Raw genomic sequence first — 19276 nt, forward strand, 5'->3', positions numbered from 1 at the left:
AGTATGTGGATAGGACAGGCTTGGATGGATATGGGCTAATTGCAGGCAGGTGGGACTAGTGTAGATGGGATATGTTGGCCGGTGTGGGCAAGTAGGGCCAGTTTCCATGCTGTAAGACTCTGACTCCATGTAACCTAATCTTACAACAGCAGCTGTTTCCATATTCATGTCCTTTGTCAACCAGAGCAGGAGAATCTTACCCAATACAATACAATACAATACGGTTATATTCGTCACATTGCACATAAAGTGCAAGTGAAATTAATTTGCCAACAGCGGTACATGCCAGGTATGAGAATCAAAAACAAGAGGACATATGTTTAAGGTGAGAGAAAGAGAGGGACAAGATTTAATATGAACCGGAGTGGCAACCTTTTCACACGGAGGGTGGTGGGCGTATGGAACAAGCTGCAAGTGGAGGTAGTTGAGTCAGGTATTGTAACAGCATTTTAAAAGGCACTTGGACAGGTACATGGATAGGAAAGTTACTCCAGCACTTTGTGTCCTTGTAAACAAGTATCTGCAGTTCCGTGAGTCTCCAAGCCAAGAGTTCACTTGTTTTTGACATTAAGGTTTAAGAAATTTATTAATGGTGTGCATATTTCCGGAAGGGATCGTCATTGTCTTATTTGCCATCATGTTGAGTGCACAGATGATGGTTTACTGCGGAGTCTGATGGCATTCGTTAGGAACCATTACAAGCCGATGGCGGTCTAATGGTTCAATGGCAGCTGTTATCGTGCAATCAGCAATTACCCATGCACACATGTCATCATATCTGAATAAGGGCCTGTCCCACTTGGCGATTTTTTTTCGGCGACTGCCAGCATCATTGACTGACGTATCAGGTCACCGGAAAAGTCGTGGCGTGACGCGGCGTGATGCAGCTTATTGACGTATTGACGCGCGGTGTTTCCTCAAGTTTCGCGACGTTGTTTTTGTCGCCGCTGGATTTTGAAATGTTCAAAATCTTTTGCCGACCCTGATATGACGCCGGCAGTTGCCGAAAGAATGGCCAAGTGGGACAGGCCCTTTAGGATGTGCTGGCTTCGGAGAGGGTCCAGGGGAGGTTTATGAGAATGAATGATCCCGGGGATAATAGGGATCATATATGAGGAGGGTTTGAAGGCTCTGGGCCTGTACTCGATTGAATTTAGAAGAATGAAGGGGATCTCATTGAAACCTACCAGATGATGAAAGGACAAAATATAGATGTGGAGGGAATGTTTCCAGTAGTGGGTGTCTAAGACCAGAAGGCACAGCATCAGAATAAAAGAAAGGAGTTGAGGAGGAATTTAATAAACCAGAAGTGGTGAATCTGTGGAATTCATTGCCACGGACATCGGTGGAGGCCAAGTCAATGGGTATTTTTGAAGAGAAGATGAATAAGTTCTTGATTTCTAAGGGCGTCAAAGGTTACAGGATGAAGGCAGGAGAATGGGTTTGAGAGGGAAAGCAGACTCGATGGGTCGAATGGCCTAATTCTGCTCCTATGTCTTCTGGTCTTATGGAAACGTTTAGTGGGATATGGACCGAATGCAGACAAATGAGACAATAGACAATAGGTGCAGGAATAGGTCATTCGGCCCTTCAAGCCAACACCGCCATTCACTGTGATCATGGCTGCTCATGCACAATCAGTATTCCGTTACTGCCTTCTCTCCATATCCCTTAACTCCGCTATCCCTAAGAGCTTTATCTAACTCTCACTTGAAAGCATCCAGAGAACCAGCCTCAACCGCCCACTGAGGCAGAGAATTCCACACACTCACAACTCTCTGGGTGAAAATGTTTCTCCTCATCTCCGTTCTAAATGGATTGCCACTTATTAGAAATATAGAAAATAGGTGCAGGAGGAGGCCATTCGGCCCTTCGAGCCAGCACCGCCATTCATTGTGATCATGGCTGATCGTCCCCAATCAATAATCCGTGCCTGCCTTCTCCCCATATCCCTTGATTCCACCAGCCCCTATTATTCTTAAACTATGACTCCTAGTTCTGGATTCCCCCAACATGTTTCCGGCCTCTAGCGTGTCCAAACCCTTAATAATTTGCATGTTTCAATAAGATACCCTCTCATCCTTCTAAATTCCAGAGTATACAAGCCAGACAAGTTGGGCTGAAGGGCCGGTTTCCGCGCTGTGTGACTCGATGACTCTAAGGGGAATTAAGATGGAGAAGCAACAAGGAAAATAAGGCAGGAATAAGATGGTCTTAAAACTTTATCTTGCAATGCTCCCAATGTCAACCAGCCTTTAAGAGTGTGTCCATAGAGCATAATTCGTCATTGGAATTACAGGTGTCAGGGATTATGGGGAGAAGGCAAGCAAATGGGGTTAGGATGGAGAGATAGATCAGCCATAATTGAATGGCGGAGTAGACATGATGGGCCGAATGTCCTAATTCTTTCTGTTCCTATCACATAAGGCCTTCCACATTTGATCCTCAATTTTTTAAATTGTAACAGGAAAATCACCGAAGATAGACGCAAAAATGCTGGAGCAACTCGACAGAGAAGGCAGCATCTCTGGAGAGAGGGAATGGGTGACGTTTCCAGTTGAGACCCTTCTTCAGACCTCGACCTGAAACATCACCCATTCCTTCTCTCCAGAGATGCTGCCTGTCCCGTTTAGTTACTCCAGCATTTTGAGTCTATCTTCAGTTTAAATCAACAGCTGCAGCTCCTTCCTCCACTGGGAAATCACTCACTGAATTCAAGGTGTAAATGCTACATCCCGCATTCAAGCTTTTATAGGGCTGTCTAGACAATGCTGCTGCCATTGTATCCTGTATGGACGTCTTGCGTCTTGTCTTGTTGTCATGTTGTGATGGAAGTGGCCCCTTCACTGCAGTTGTGATGCTGTCACATTTATTGCAATGTAAGCTCCCTTTAGGCTCAATGTTCCATTTATAATATGTGATCTCTTACCAGCGTGAATAAAGAACTGGTGGAACTTTTTACACCAAATATGACAGCAAGAACCTCACGTTCTCTGCAAACCTACTTTTGTTTCTTTTTAGTTTCAATGCAGGATGCCAAAGTGATAGATTTTTCTTAAACGTTGTTCATCGCCTGGCTGATCAATGTCCCAAACCTGAAGCATCACACTCCAACTTTAATTCCCTTCTGAAGAGAAAGAGCTCTACTTCATAATTCTCCTCTGCACACATCGCAAGCACACAAAGGTATGCAAAGAGTCACCACACAAAGGGCACCGGAAAAGTTACAAGTATCCCATTGTAATATTAACTATTTGTAACACATTCCATTTGTGGTTCCCCTTAGTTCTCGGTGGCTCCCATCCCCCGCCGGGTCCCCCTTGGATCTCGACAGCCGTCTGACCTCCGGCACCCACGTGGCCCGTCCCGGACTGCCAGCTTCATCCTCCACCTTGACCGCCGACCCCTTACTGCACCGCGACCCCCGAACTCTGGCCTGGCCTCGAACGCCAGTCCTGACCTCCTCACCGACATCTTTCTTTCACATCATTATGGACACCATCATGAAGGACATCATCCTTTAATAATTGGAGGGACAAGAACACCACAACAACACCGAGCGGAAAACATATTATTCTACAGCCTTCTCAAGGATGACTTAAGTTCAGGAACTGCTAGTATCTGGCGACACACACAGATTGTGCTTCCTGGAATGTGGGTGGCAAGGTGGCACAGCGGTAGAATTGCTGCCTAACAACGCCAGAGACTCGGGTTCGATCCTGACCACGGGTGCTCTCTGTACGGAGGTTGTATGTTCTCCCTGTGACCGCGTGGGTTTTCTCCGGGTGCTCCGGTTTCTTTCCACATTGTAAAACCATGGAAGTTTGTAGGTTAATTGGCTTCTGTAAATTGCCCCCAATATGTGGGATAACATGGAACTAGTTAATGGGTGAGCGATGGCTGGTGCAAACACGATGGGCCGAAGGACTTGTTTCCGCGCTGTATCTCTAAACTAAACTAGAGTCAGACCTGGAACTTTATTTGTTCCAGCAGCAAAAGACAAGACGGCTCAAAAAAAAGAGGAAAAAATTAACTTTTAGGAGAGAAAACTTCTGTGTAATATCAAAACCACTGGAAGTGTTTCTATAGATACATATATAGGAAAAATACCCAAGGTAAGTGTGAAACCTCTTGAGTTGAAGGTTGGGGTGGGAGATTGCAACCTTCACGTGGTCCACCCTGTTTCAACAAATGCAATGAGCCTGGCGTGCACAAACAGAAGATCAAACAGAACAAGTTGTCTTACAACTTTAGGCTGTGCACGCCACACGCAAGAAGAAGAAGAAGTTGAAGGTTGTTGGATTAATAGCAGGAAAGAAATTGGAGATACATTAAAACAATTGCCTTTTGTCGATCCTCATTATGGGGGACACTACAAATATCCCAACAATAACAGGACGGCTCATTTCAAATAACATTGCAAAAAAATCCCAATCCGAAGGGATAAAGCATGAAAGAAAGTCATAGAGCTATAGACGAACTAACTGCTAGTAACCGGCAGTCGTGGCTGAGTGGTTAGGGCAATGGACTGGAAATCCATAGGGGTTTCACCACGTAGGTTCGAATCCTGCTCGCTACAGGACCAGCGGGTCTGTGTGGAATAACCGGCATGTATTTGTAACTTTAGGACGGCACGGTGGCGCGTGTTCGACCCTGACTACAGATGCTGTCTGTACGGAGTTTGTGCGTGCTCCCTGTGACCTGCATGGGTTTTCTCCGGGTGCTCCCGTTTCCTCCCACACTCCAAAGGCGTGCAGGTTTGTAGGCTAATTTGTATAACCAATACTAAATTGTCCCCAGTGTGTGTAGGATGGTGTGTGCTGGTCGGCGCGGTGGGCCGAAGGGCCTGCTATATTTAAGAGGGAGTTACTGTAGATGTGGCCCTTGTGGTTAAAGGGCTCAGGGGGTATGGAGAGAAGGCAGGTACAGGATACTGAGTTGGTTGATCAGCCATGATCATATTGAATGGCGGTGTAGGCTCGAAGGGCCGAATGGCCTACTACTGCACCTAATTTCTACGTTTCTATGTTTCTATGTATCCATGCTGTATCTCTAAGCTAAACTAAACTATGACTCAATGGTCTGAAAGCAGGGGATATAAAGGAAGTGGCTGCACAGATGGGTAACCCATTGACTGAAATGTTTCAAAACCCACTAAATTCCTGGAGGGTACCAGTAGATTGGAAAACTGCCCACGTGACTCTTTTGTTCGAGTAGAGAGCACAGAAGGTGGTTAACTATGGACCAGTTAGTTTAGCATCTGTCGTTGGCAAGATGCTGGAGGCAATAATCAACAAAGAAATGACTAATCATTTAGGAAAGCTGAATAAAATCAAATCCAGTCAATGCATTCTAATAAAGCTTAGTTGGCTGGTTGGTTAGTTGGTCCAACGCACCAACATCAGCGTTTTGGAGGAAGCCAACATGACCAGCATCATCACCACAATAATGCAGCACCAACTTGGATGGACTGGCCATGTCATCCGCATGGCGCTCCCGTGAGGGCGGCCCAGCCCGAGGGTAACATCGCTCCCGTCGGGGCGGCCCAGCTCGAGGGTGGAACGGCGCTCCTGTCGGGCGGCCCAGCTCGAGGTTAACGGCGCTCCCGTCGGGGCGGCCCAGCTCGAGGGTGGAACGGCGCTCCCGTCGGGGCGGCCCAGCTCGAGGGTAACGGCGCTCCCGTGAGGGCGGCCTGGCGCGGGGCTGAGACGCTCACGTGAGGGCGACCCGGCTCGGGGCTGGAACGGTGCTCCGGTGGCTGAGACGGCGTTCTGGCGGCGGCGGCCTGAGTCCGGGGTTCGGCCGCGGGCCAGTGGACGACGTCGTCAACAGCTGCGTCCGCTGGACTGGAGGGCGGCAGCTTCGACCACCCCGGGCCGCGGTGTTTGAACCGGCCCGTTCGCGGAGCTCGGTGAGCCGCGGGACTGTTTGTACCATCGCCCGGTGGGGTATCGCCTGAGCGCAGAGGGAGAAGAGGAGGGAAGAGACAGCAGCCCTAAGATTTTTGCCTCCATCACAGTGAGGAGGTGCTTGGAGGACTCACTGTGGTGGATGTTAATTTGTGTTTACTGTCTGTTCTGTTGTCTATTATTGTATTATTGTATGTATGACTGCAGGCACGAAATTTCGTTCAGACTGAAAGGTCTGAATGACAATAAAGGAAATTCAATTCAATGTCCAACACACGTCTCCCTAAACAGATCCTGTACTCTCAATTGAAGGAAGGTCGGCGAGCCCCCGCCCGGTGGGCCAAAGACACGCTTCAAGGACAACATCAAGAACAGTCTGAAGAAATTCCACATCACATCGAGCAACTGGGAGCACATTGCTCTGGACAGGCGTTCCTGGAGGAAATCCGTGCAGGAAGGAGCTGCACGTCACGAAACGGAACTACGCCATGTCGCAGAGACAAAGCGACAGCACTGTAAGGAGAAAGAGAGAAAGGAGCTCGACGACTACCAACCACCACCAGTCTCCACTGCCCACGTTGCACCAAGGTGTGTGGATCGAGGATCGGCCTCTACAGTCATCTGCAGACCTACAAGTAGACGACCCTGTGGAGGGGAGAGGAAAGTCATACTTGTTTTGAGTGACCGCCGATGTTGAGTTGGTTAGTTAGTTAGTTAGTTAGTTAGTTAGTTAGTTAGTTAGTTAGTTAGTTAGTTAGTTAGTTAGTTAGTTAGTTAGTTAGTTAGTTAGTTAGTTAGTTAGTTAGTTAGTTAGTTAGTTAGTTAGTTAGTTAGTTAGTTAGTTAGTTAGTAAGTAAGTACCTTCAGGTCTGAAGAAGGATCCCAACCCTATCTCCAGATTAAAAGTTTCTGAAGTTCTTTCTCAACACATCAACTCCCCAACAAAGTTAGTCAACTTGTAATATATTACTGGTACAGTAGGTAGGATTATGCAAAGACCATTGTGTCCCATTTGTCCTAACAGTTAGAGAATGTTCCCTTAAATTATCATCGGTTAGACTGTAATCGGTAGCAAGGAAGGCAAATGGAATGTTAGCATTTATTTCGAGAGGACTAGAATATAAAAAACATAAGGCACTGGTCAGACCACATTTGGAGTATTGTGAGCGGCTTTGGTCCCTGTATCTGAAGAAGGACGTGCTGGTGTTGGAGAGGGTCCAGAGGAGGTTTACGAGAATTATCCCAGGAATAATTGGTTTAACATATGATGAACATTTGACGGCACTGGGTCGCTACTAGCTGGAGTTTAGAAGGACGAGGGAGGGGACCTCATTGAAACTTACCGAATAGTGAAAGGCCTGGATAGAGAGAATGTGGAGAGGATGTTTCCACTAGTGGGAGAGTCTAGAACCTGAGGTCATAGCCTCAGAATTAAGGGACGTTCCTTCAGGAAGATGAGGAGGAATTTCTGGAGTCGGAGGGTGGTGAACCTGTGGAATTCATTGACACAGAAGGCTGTGGAGGCAAAGTCGATAGATAATTTTATGGTGGAGATTAACACATTCTTGATCAGTATGGGTGTCAGGGGTTATGGGGAGAAGGCAGGAGAATGGGGTTGAGAGGGAAAGAGGGATCAACCATGATTGGATGGTGGAGTAAACGATGGGCTGAATGGCCTAGGTCTGCTCCTATCACTTATGTACTGTGGCTTTCCTTAGAAAACATTGCTGAAATGAAGCGGCTGAAGGCTGAATTGCTGAAGGGACGGCACGGTGGCGCAGCGGTAGAGTTGCTGCCTCACAGCGCCAGAGACCTGGGTTCGATCCCGACCATGGGTGCTGTCTGTACAGAGTTTCTACATCCTCCCCGTGACCTACTTGGGTTTTCTCCGAGACCTTCGGTTTCCTCCCACACTCCAAAGACATGCAGATTTGTAGGTTAATTGGTTTGGTATAAATGTAGATTGTCCCTAGTGTGTGTAGGATAGTAATAATAATAATAATAAATTGTATTTAATGGGCGCCTTTCAGACATCTCAAGGACACCTTACATAGTAATCGGAATAAAAACATATAATCGGAATAGAACAAGTAAAAAAGACATCACAGAGACACAAATTAAAAACAGAATTCAATCCAAAAACAGAAAATCAAAAACACAGTGTGAAGAGGGAGCAGCGGCAGCCAAAGCGTGCCAGCGTCCACTCTCTCTTCACGGCAGCCATCTTGGACACAGACCTACAGGACTACAATTAGACAAAAAAAATCATCCCCCCACAGTGGATAGCACTGTGGAGGAAGGCACAATGTCCAGTCCCCACCCCATGTTAGAGAGCAGGGATTGCTGGTCGGTGCATATTTGGTGGGCCGAAGGGCCTGTTTCCATACTGTATCTCTAAACTAAACCAAACTAAAAAATAGTGCAGATATGTATCTTGGCTCACCAAAAAGTATTCTGCCAACGGTATCAATTTTCATCTCAACGTGCTTGATCAAAACTTGTTTTTGCCTGCTTATTCCTTGCATGTTAGTCACTTTCTTCTTGATTTTAACCATCCCCATGCACTAAGCTTCAACAAGATCCTCTGATCTCATCTTCACTCTGAGTTGCCATCTGAAAGAAATGCTACAAAATGTTATTATTGCCCTTTGCAGCTGTTCTGAACTTGCAACACAGTTCATAAGATCATAAACGATAGGAGTAGAACTAGGCCATTCGGCCCATCAAGCCTACTCCGCCATTCAATCATAGCTGATCTATCTCTCCCTCCTAACCCCATTCTACTGCCTTCTCCCCATAACCTCTGACACCTGTACCAATCAAGAATCTATCTATCTCTGCCTTAAATATATCCACTGACTTGGCCTCCACAGCCTTCGGTGGCAAAGAATTCCACAGATTCACTGACTTCTGACTAAAGAAATTCCTCCTCATCTCCTTCCTAAATGAACGTCCTTTAATTCTGAGACTGTGACCTCTAGTCCTCGACTCTCCCACTAGTGGAAACATCATCTCCACATCCACTCTATCCAAGCCTTTCACTATTCAATGAGGTCCCCCCCCACTCCTCATGCTTCTAAATACCAGCGAGTACAGGCCCAGTGCCGACAAACACGCATCATAGGTTCTGGCTGATTGCATTTGCATCTCCCACATGTAAGCCTTCTAAATGCAATCATTTCTCTCAGACCGCGGTTTGTTGCTGCAGTCTGCTCGATAGTGCTATTATTATTATTCGCAGCAAGAGTCATTTGGTGAGGTGTAATCTCCTCTGAATTTAACATTATCAGTTCCATCAACGTTGCTATCTGACAGGCTTTCTCGAAATGTCAACCTCGCTGACTAACTTTGACGAATCTTTCTTCAATCAATCCGCAAATTGTTTATCTTGCAGCTCTGTTAAGAAAAATTGCTGAGGGATGTGAAAATATGAATATTATTGAACAAAAGGCCATTCACGGCTCAAGGACTCAACTCAAAATGAAGAACAGAACTGGCATCTCTCCCACACGACCCCCCCCCCCCCCCCCCCCCCCCCCTTTGGTTCTTTTTCCATTCACACTACGGAAGGGTGCGAGGATGTGAAGGCTTTGGAGAAGGTGCAGAGGAGATTTACCAGAAGATAGACACAAAATGCTGGGGTATATCTGCGGGTCAGGCAGCATCTCTGGAAAGGAATAGGTGACGTTTCAGGTCGGAACCCTTCTTCAGACTGAAAGATAAAGGTGGGGGTGGGAACGGGAGGCGGGGAAAGGCCAGAACAAAACAGATGACCTCGGGAAGGGTGAGTCCATAATGGCCCATTGTTGGCTGGGGAAGATGTGCTAATGACAGGGATACAAGGATGCGATGTTATGAGGATAATGGCGGAGTTATATTCACTGGAATTTAGAAGGATGAGAGGGCATATTATAGAAACATATAAAATTATTAAGGATAGGACAGGATAGATGCAGGAAAAATGTTCCCAATGTTGAGGAACTCAAGACCCAGGAGTCGCAGTTTAAGAATAAGGGGTAGGCCATTTAGGACTGAGATGAGGAAAAACTTTTTTACCCAGAGAGTTGTGAATCTGTGGAATTCTCTGCCACAAAAGGCAGTGGAGGCCAATTCACCGGATGTATGCAGGAGAGAGTTAGATATCGTTCTTAGGGCTAATAGAATCAAGGGATATGGGGTGAAAGCAAGAACAGGGTACTGATTCTGGATGGTAGACAAAAGTGCTGGAGAAACTCAGCGGGTGCAGCAGCATCTATGGAGCGAAGGAAATAGGCAACGTATCGGGCCGAAACCCTTCTTCAGAACGTTGCCTATTTCCTTCGCTCCATCGATGCTGCTGCACCCGCTGAGTTTCTGCAGCACTTTTGTCTACCTTCGATTTTCCAGCATCTGCAGTTCCTTCTTAAATACTGATTCTGGATGAACAGCCATGATCATATTGAATGGCGGTGCTGGCTCGAAGGGCCGAAGGGCTGAATGGCCTACTCCTGCACCTATTTTTTATGTTTCTATATTATAAAGATACAGTAGATTGAAGTGTTAATATCAAGTCAGAGGCGCGCACACACACAGAAGACTTAACCCAGTTGGAATCCAATCATTCACAGCTAATCCGGACTCGTCATTGGGACCGTTTTTCATTGTCTTTTGTATTTTCCCCTTTAAATCCAAAAGAACAATACTAAGCAAATGTATTCACTTTAACCTTGTTCCGAGTTTGGATTTTCTTTTTAAATGTATTGTCCTGAATCCACATCGGAGCACCAGTAGTTTTACAGTTTCCCCTAAAGGCAATGGCATATTCGATTGCAACATCAATAGGATTCAGTTCCTTTGTAGTAAATTCTCACATTTATTTCCAATTAATATTACTGCAAATCAATTTAGCGAAGGCAGAAAAGATTTACGGTTCAGAACACAATTAGTATTTTACTGCACAGAAGGGAGAAAATGTTATCAATTTCCCCACCAATGGTGCTCGATAATCTTTATTAATGCTGGCCTGAAATAGCAGAGATAGTTGGGGGTCCCACATTGCCAACCATTCAACCAAGGTATTTTATTGTGCAGTGGGTAGCTGTTCAAAACTGCAATAAATTGTTCATTTCGGCTTATTCCCCTTTCTAATTTCTCAACAGTTCGTGACTTGGTTTTCTTCCTGCATTATCTCCATAAGTCGAGCATTTCCTTCCGCGCAAATACCGAAGATAGAACAGTGCCACACAGGAATAGACCCTTCAGCACGGTGGCGCAGCGGTAGAGGTGCTGCCTTGCACTGCTTACAGCGCCAGAGACCCAGATTCCATCCTTGCGACGGGTGCTCATCTGTACGGGGTTTGTACGTTCTCCCCGTGAGCTGCGTGGGTTTTCACCGAGATCTTTCTGAAACGCAGATTGACAGATTCTTGATTGGTAAGAGTGTCAGTGGGTTAAGGGCCTGTCCCACTTTGACGACTTTTCATCGGACTGCCTGCGCCCTTCAAGCTCGCGGCACTCGTCTGAAAAACCGCAAACTGGAACGGCGACCGTCAGAGCGGAAAACACACACGTGCACACACACACGCGCGCGCGTGCACACACACGCACACACACACACACACACACACACACACACACACACACACACACACACACACACACACACACACACATCGCAAAGGCGGGGGACAGGGAAAGCGGGGGAGCGGCGTTCTAAAATTCACACGGTGCAAAGCCAAGGTGATACAGACACACACCGCGATGAACAGGAAAGTTAAAGACGGCTAGCACAGTGTACGGTAAGTCCTTTAAAAGAGCGGAGAGGGGGGGGGGGGGAGGGGAGAAGGGGGGAGATGCAGGGGGAGAAAGAGTGGAGACATTTTTAAGAAGCCAGACAACTTTTAATAAGCCAGAGATACACAGCTGTGAAGTTCGGCGAGCATTTAACATTACCGGTCGGTTTTCCTCAGTTCTGAAAACTCGTGCTCCCTTTTTTTTCCCCCCAATAAAGCCAATGAAAATGCCCGGTCAGCAAAGGAGATGAACTAAAACTACCTACGACTACCTCAACTACCTATAACTGCATGATGACCCCGCTACCGCTGCACCTAAAGACGTACAGGTTTGTGGGTTAATTGGCTTTGGTAAAAATGTAAAAATTGTCCCTAGTGTGTGTAGGGTGGTGTTAATGTGCGGAGTTAATGGGGGAGTGGTGGAAGAGGGACAGAGGGGTAGGGGGATGGGGGCGGAGGGAGGGAGGGAAGGGGGTGGGGTAGAGAGGGGGAGAGAGGGATGGGGGTGGGAGGAGGAGGGGGAGGAGAGGGAGAGGGGTGAGGAGAGGGAGATGGAGAGGCGGAGGAGAGAGGGGTGGGGGAGAGGTGTGGAGGAGGGGGGAGATGGGGTACCACCTCCAGTTTAAATTCCATTTGGAATATTTTGGAGGACCAAGAAACCAAGAACCAAGATCGCTGGTCGGCGCGGACTCAGTGGGCCGAAGGGCCTGCTTCCACGTTGTATCTCTAAACTAAACTTAACTGGACTAAACACTGCTGAAGTGTGTATGACTGCTGCCAACCCCTTTGTGCAAGTCTCAACGACTTGCTCTGGGGGCTTTAACGCAGAATTAGTCATCCAGGCACCATATCTGTAATAACAATTGAGGGCATGATGCTGCAAAAACATAATGAAAAATGATCGTGAGTGGCAACCAAAGCCTCTTGCATGCAACGAGCAATTAATATTCAGTCAGAGTACAAGGTTGGTCTCTGTTGGGTTCCGAAGACCATTGGCATGAATATCCAAGAGCAGTAATGAATAAGCTAATGGCGCATGAGGTAAACACCAACCTTCTGATGATAGCTGACAGATCTATCACCATGGTGTTTGCATTGCTAAGGAATTCAGTCCATTGGGCACTGGGGTAGCTTTTTTCCTTCTGATTGAATCAACTTGCAATCATTTCCATTTTCACACTGCACTTGGAATCTTAATTCTTGACTTGCAACGTAGGCACTGGAACCAAATCCAAGTTGAGGAGACCAAGTAATGAAATACTGGAGAGAAGGAACGGGTGGCGTTTCAGGTCGACTCCCTTAACGTTGCCCATTCCTTCTCTCCAGAGATGCTGCCTGTCCCGCTGAGTTACTCTGGCATTTTGTGTCTATCTTCAGTGTAAACCAGCATCTGCAGTTACTTCCTTCACTAAAATGAAATGGTGTTGGTGTTCGAGTCAAAAGAGAAATGGTAGCAAATACTCCAGAGGGATCCTGACTGCAGCAAGTAAGAATTTCATTGGTCTATCTGGGACATCAGACAATTAAATACACATGACTCTTGACTCTTGTCTGTACGGAGTTTATACGTTCTCTCCGTGACCGCGTGGGTTTTCTCCGGGTGCTCTGGTTTCCCCAAGCAATCGAAAGATGCAGAGGTTTGTCGGTTAATTGGCTTTTGTAAACTGGAAATTGTCCCTCGTGTGTAGGCTAGTGCGTGTGATCGCTGCTAGGCGCAGACTCAGTGGGTCGGAGAGCCTGTTTCCATGCTGTATCTCTAAAATCAAAATCCTAATTGCTGAGAAGGCCAAAGTAAAGGTAAGATGTCGGGCCAGAATGGGAAGAGGAGCTAATTTGTCCTCCTTTTTGGTATAGTTGGTCGGCATGGTCAAGTTGGGCTGAAGGGCCTGTTTCTACAATGTATGACTAGGACTCTATGAGGGATGGTTTGCAACTTGGGATGGAGGAGGGGGGTGGGGTGGTTGGGGGGGGTGGGGGGATGTTGGGGCGATGGGGGGTGGTGGGGTGGTGGAGGGAGGGGGGATAGTGGAGGAGATCTTTAAGTTAATATTTTTCCCATATGTCAAATCCTCGCTGCTGGTCGAGGTTGGTAGATACCATCAGACTGGCTTGTGCGGATAACTGCAGTGCCTTCTATAGATGAACCCGACTGCACCTCCAGCGTATTTTTGGTGGGAGGAATTAAATGATTTTATTTTCTTCTCCTTTCTCATTTTCTTCTCTTTTCTTAGTTCTAAAGAAACTCTCTCCCTGGGCCATTGGCTTGCCTGCTGCATATTTCCAGCATTTCTGTTTTATTGCAGTGGTACAGATCATCCAAAAATGTCTCAATGAACTAATGCAGTGTGGGAGGGTCTAGGCGGCAAGATCTGAGAAAATGTTTAATCCCTGATACTAACTGGGACAATTAGTAGAACCATTATCTCTGCTTTAAAAATCTCCAAGGATTTGCCTCCTTAGCAATGAATCCAACAGATCGACCACCCTCTGATCAAATAAATTATTCCTCATCTCCTTTCTAAAGATACATCCTTTTATTCTGAGGGTGATGGCTCCCTAGGCTCTCCCACGAATGGAAACATCCTCTCCACATTCACTGTATCCAGGCCTTTCACTATTTGGTAAGTTTCAATAAGGTGCCCCCTCATCCTTCTAAACCCCAATGACTACAGGCCCAACGCCTGTACTTTTGTTGGTTACGGGTGGTATGGTGGGGCAGCGGTAGACTTGCTGCCTTACAGCGCTTGCAGCGCCAGAGACCCGGGTTCGATCCTGACTATGGGTGCTGTCTGCACGGAATCTGTACGTTCTCCCAGTGACAGCGTGGGTTTTCTCCGAGATCTTCGGTTCCCTCCCACACTCCAAAGATGTACAGGTTTGCAGGTTAATTGGCTTGGTATAAATGTAAATTGTCCCTAGTGTGAGTGGGATAGTATTAATGTGCGGGGATCGCTGGTTAGTGCGAACTCGGCGGGCTGAAGGGTCTGTTTCCGTGCTGTATCTCTAAACTAAACTCAAAAGAATAGGTTTGTCTCAAAATAAATACTTAAATACATTCCAGAGTTTAATCGCCTACCTGCATCCATCAATGTTTATACGTATTTGAATGTGAATTTGAATTTCTATGTAGCATGATGATATTAGCATCTCGTGGAACTACAGAGCTTTTTGCAGCCAATTATTTTCTTTTGAAGTCTTGTTACTTTTACAATATTAGGCAATGTGAAACAGCACTGTTCGACAAACACCCTCGACAAGACTTTCTTTGGTGGTGCTGGTTGAGAAATGTGTTCATATTCAGAATAACAGGAGTACTCTCGAATTATTGAACAGAGCCACAGGGGTGGAGCAGCAGTAGAATTGCTACCTTGCAGCCTCAGAGACCCGGGTTCGATCTTGACTACGGGTGCTGTCTGCACGGAGTCTGTACGTTCTCCCCGTGACCTGCGCGGATCTTCTCTGTGTGTTCCCATCCCCTCCCATGTACCAAGCCGAAGAAGGGTTTCGGCCCGAAACGTTGCCTATTTCCTTCGCTCCATAGATGCTGCCTCACCCGCTGAGTTTCTCCAGCACTTTTGTCAACCAAGGTCATGCTGTTTTGTAGATTAATCGGCTTCTGTAAATTGGCGTGTAGGATTGAACTAGCGTATCACTGGCCAGCATGGACTCGGTGGGCCGAAGGTCTTGTTTCCACATTGTATCGCTAAACTAAACTAAACTAAACTAAGAACGTAAAGCCACACGGTGGATGTTGTGTACAAACTAAGATACCTGAGCTGTTTACTGTGGAGCATTTAAAGGAAAGCTCACTTCTAACCACGCCAGCTATTTGATGTTGATATCTGGAAGCTAAAATCAGTAAAGGCATCCCTCAGGAACAGCTTCTTCTCCTTTACTTCCAGGCTTCTGAACAGTCCTTCCATAATCTAGGGTACTGTCCGATTCGCCTCTCCACCATTACGGACATTGGACTTTGCCTATGAAACCGGTGCACTCCAATGCTGACAACTATATTCTGCACTCTGTATCTCCCCCTTTGCTCTACCCATTGTGCTTGAGTTTGATGCGATTGTATTTACGTAGAGTATCCATCTGATCTGATTGAATAGCATGCCAAACAATGCTTCTCACTGTACCTTGGTACTCGTGACAATAATAAGCCTAAACCCAAACCTAATCGATCAAAAGCAAATGGGGAACACAACTGAAGTGGTCAAATCCAGGGCCTTGCTCGCCAAAGTGTTGTTGACTAAATAGACCAAAAATGGACCAGAACTCTTCTCACTCTGTAGCTAGTTTAATTTAGTTTAGTTAATGAATGAATGAATACTTTATTGTCACATGTGACAAGCCACAGTGACAATAGACAATAGACAATAGGTGCAGGAGTAGGCCATTTGGCCCTTCGAGCCAGCACCACCATTCAATGTGATCATGGCTGATCATCCCCAATCAGTATCCCATTCCTGCCTTCTCCCCATATCCCCTGACTCCGCTATTTTTAAGGGCCCTATCTAGCTCTCTCTTGAAAGCATCCAGAGAACCTGCCTCCACCGCCCTCTGAGGCAGAGAATTCCACAGTGAAATTACTTGTTTTACATACCCAGGTATGCAAAGAGTTACCACATAAAGGGCACCGATAAAGTTACAAAGTTTCCCACGCCAGGTCCTTCTATTTAGTTTAGTTTAGCTTAGTGATACAGCAAGGAAACTAGCCTATCAAGTCCGTGCTGACCAGTGATCACCCATAGACTAGTTCTGTCCTACAAACCCGAGATAATTTACAGAGGCCAATTAACCTACAAACATGCACCTCTTCAGAATGTGGGAGGAAGCCAGAGCTCCTGGAGGAAACCCATGCGGTCTCAGGGAGAATGTACAATCTCCGTACAGACAGCACCCGTAGTCAGGATCGAACCCGGACCTCTTGTTATGATAACCCACCCATGCTCACAAAGAGCTGCAATATCTGTAACATTGTGGTTGTAGGATTCAAGAGAGAACAATATAAACTGAAAGAATAGTAAGATTAAACGAGAACTTACCAGTTTGAAGTTTGATCTGTATTTTATGAGGAGTTACGATGAGGGATTACGTGAAGAACCCCGCTAGGACGCATGCGTGTCATTCTTCAAAGCAGCGGTGTGAAATCACAGATAACTGTAATGACTAAACAAAGTAAGATTAGAGAAGAGATACCAGTTGAGTATATGATCAAGGGTGGGAGCGGAGGGCACGTAATCCCTCATCGTAACTCCTCATAAAATACAGATCAAACTTCAAACTGGTAAGTTCTCGTTTAATCTTACTATTTTACTTCGGAGTCATGTGAGTGACTACGTGAAGATTTTAAAGCTCTGTGATTTCATGCCGTGGAAACGAGTCCATGCATCACGTCTGCCTTGATGACTGTAGGAGGAATTGTGTTAACATAATTTGGACATGAATTCGACATTGAAATCATAAAATTTATTAACACAAAATTATAACCCCTTTTTATGGGTTTAAATTAATTTACAGAACTTAAAATTGTTTCTGCAAATGTTCCAGGTTTCATTACTGGTTTGTTGTAAAATAGTTTGAATGTTTTTTCCCCTGACCATCCTGCTGCCTTGAGGATTTGGTCCATTGGTATTAAAAATTCCCCTCATAAGTTTTTTTCCAGTGGGTGAGTCCCAACAGAGTAACGTTCTGTCCCCTGCCATAGGTAAGTCGATAGGGCACTTCTGGCGCAGTTGATGGCACTGTAACTGAGCCCCTCATCATAGTGGAGGCCTGCCAGATATTCCAGAACAGACGGGATGTTCATGTCTCTGTGGGTGATGTTGTTTTTGTGACAATGCATCTCCCACTTCCTGATATAGACCAGATACTGTTTTTTGGTTGACTGTCTTTGGGCCGCCGAGATCATGTTCACTGTTCGGTCCGTCAGTCCCAGTTGTAGTAGAGGTGTTTTTAAACTCTACAAATTAATCAGTTCAAATGGTTATGGCATGGGTGGCTATCCCTTGTTACGGGATGTAGCAATAAATCTGGTCTATGTGGGATGGTGATACATGGTTCTAATACCATGTTTAGTACCACTGGGAACCATGGTTGAGTAGGCCAATCGGGTACTACCAAAATACCAGACGCAGAGTCTTGTTGTATTTTCCTTAATACCCGACTGATGAGGCAGAAAGGAGGGAATGCGTAAATAAACAATTTCCCCCAATGCAGTGAAAATGCATCTGTCGCCGCTGCCCCAGGGTCTGGTTCCCATGAAACATAATTTGCTAACTGGTGGTTAAGTCTGGATGCGAATAGATCGATATCTGGTGTTCCATATCTTGCTGTAATATCAGCAAATACTTTTTTATTCAACATCCATTCGGTGTTTTCATTAAATTTGCGTGACCTGGTGTCTGCCACTAAATTTAATCTTCCTGGTAAGTAAGTGGCTGATATCCAAATATCTCTCTGGATACACCATTGCCAAATTGTATTAGCCAGATTGTCACATGATGTTGATTTGTTTCCACCCATGTGGTTAATGTATGCTACCACGGTGGTATTGTCTATCTGTAGTCTAACATGCTGGTGATATGACCCAGTACAATATGACTTTAGGCCATGGAATGCACCCAACATTTCCAGGTAGTTTATGCCCAGTGTGAGTAATAATGATGCCTCCTGAGCAGTCCATCTACCTCCACAGCTGGTGATGGTATTGGTGGCTCCCCACCCAAGTGCACTGGCATCAGTTTGTAGTACCATGGAAGGGTTACTGACAATGATTGGATTGGAACAAAGCCAGATGTTATCTATCCACCATTTTAGTTCCATTTTAGCTTTGATTGGTAGTTTCATAGGTCTGTCAAAGTGACCTGCATTGATTTTGAGTGCTTGTATTTTTGCTCTCTGTAAGTTTTGGTAATGAAGAGGTCCAAATTGTGTGGCTGGAAAGGCAGCCACCATTTTGCCAATTACTTTTGCTACCAATCTGATGGATGGTTTGCTGATGTCAATGAGGTTATTGCAAGCCTCTATTAAATCTCTAGCCTTTCCCTTAGGCAGAGTCACCGACATGTGAACTGAGTCAATGGTGAACCCCAAATAGTGCATAGTAGTGGAAAGCGTTAGTTTAGATTTAACTGGATGGATAATAAATCCCAGTTTTTCAAATAACTGTTTTGTGGCTGTTACGGATTGTTTGGCCAATTCCAAAGTTTTGCCCACAATGAGTATGTCATCTAAATATGCCATGACCATGTGTTTTCGTTTCCGTAGAAACGCTAGGGCTGGTTTCAAAATTTTTGTGAACAGCCTGGGGGCTGATGATAACCCATTTGGCAGTGCTTTATACTGCCACTGTTGTCCCATTCAGTTGAATTTTAAGTAACATCTGTGGTCACCTCGTATAGGCACTGAATAGTAAGCATCTTTTAAATCGATGCTGGCTATGAAGTGACCTTTGGAAATTAATTGTTTAGCAGTAACAAAGGTTTCCATTTTGAAGTGAATATATTGTACAAATGTATTCAATTTGTCAGATCTATGATGATGCGACAACCACCATCTTTTTTGTTTTTGGTAAATATATTGGACACGAATTCT

Source organism: Amblyraja radiata, chromosome 24 (genome assembly GCF_010909765.2).
Source record: "Amblyraja radiata isolate CabotCenter1 chromosome 24, sAmbRad1.1.pri, whole genome shotgun sequence".
NCBI classification, from domain to species: Eukaryota; Metazoa; Chordata; class Chondrichthyes; order Rajiformes; family Rajidae; genus Amblyraja; species Amblyraja radiata.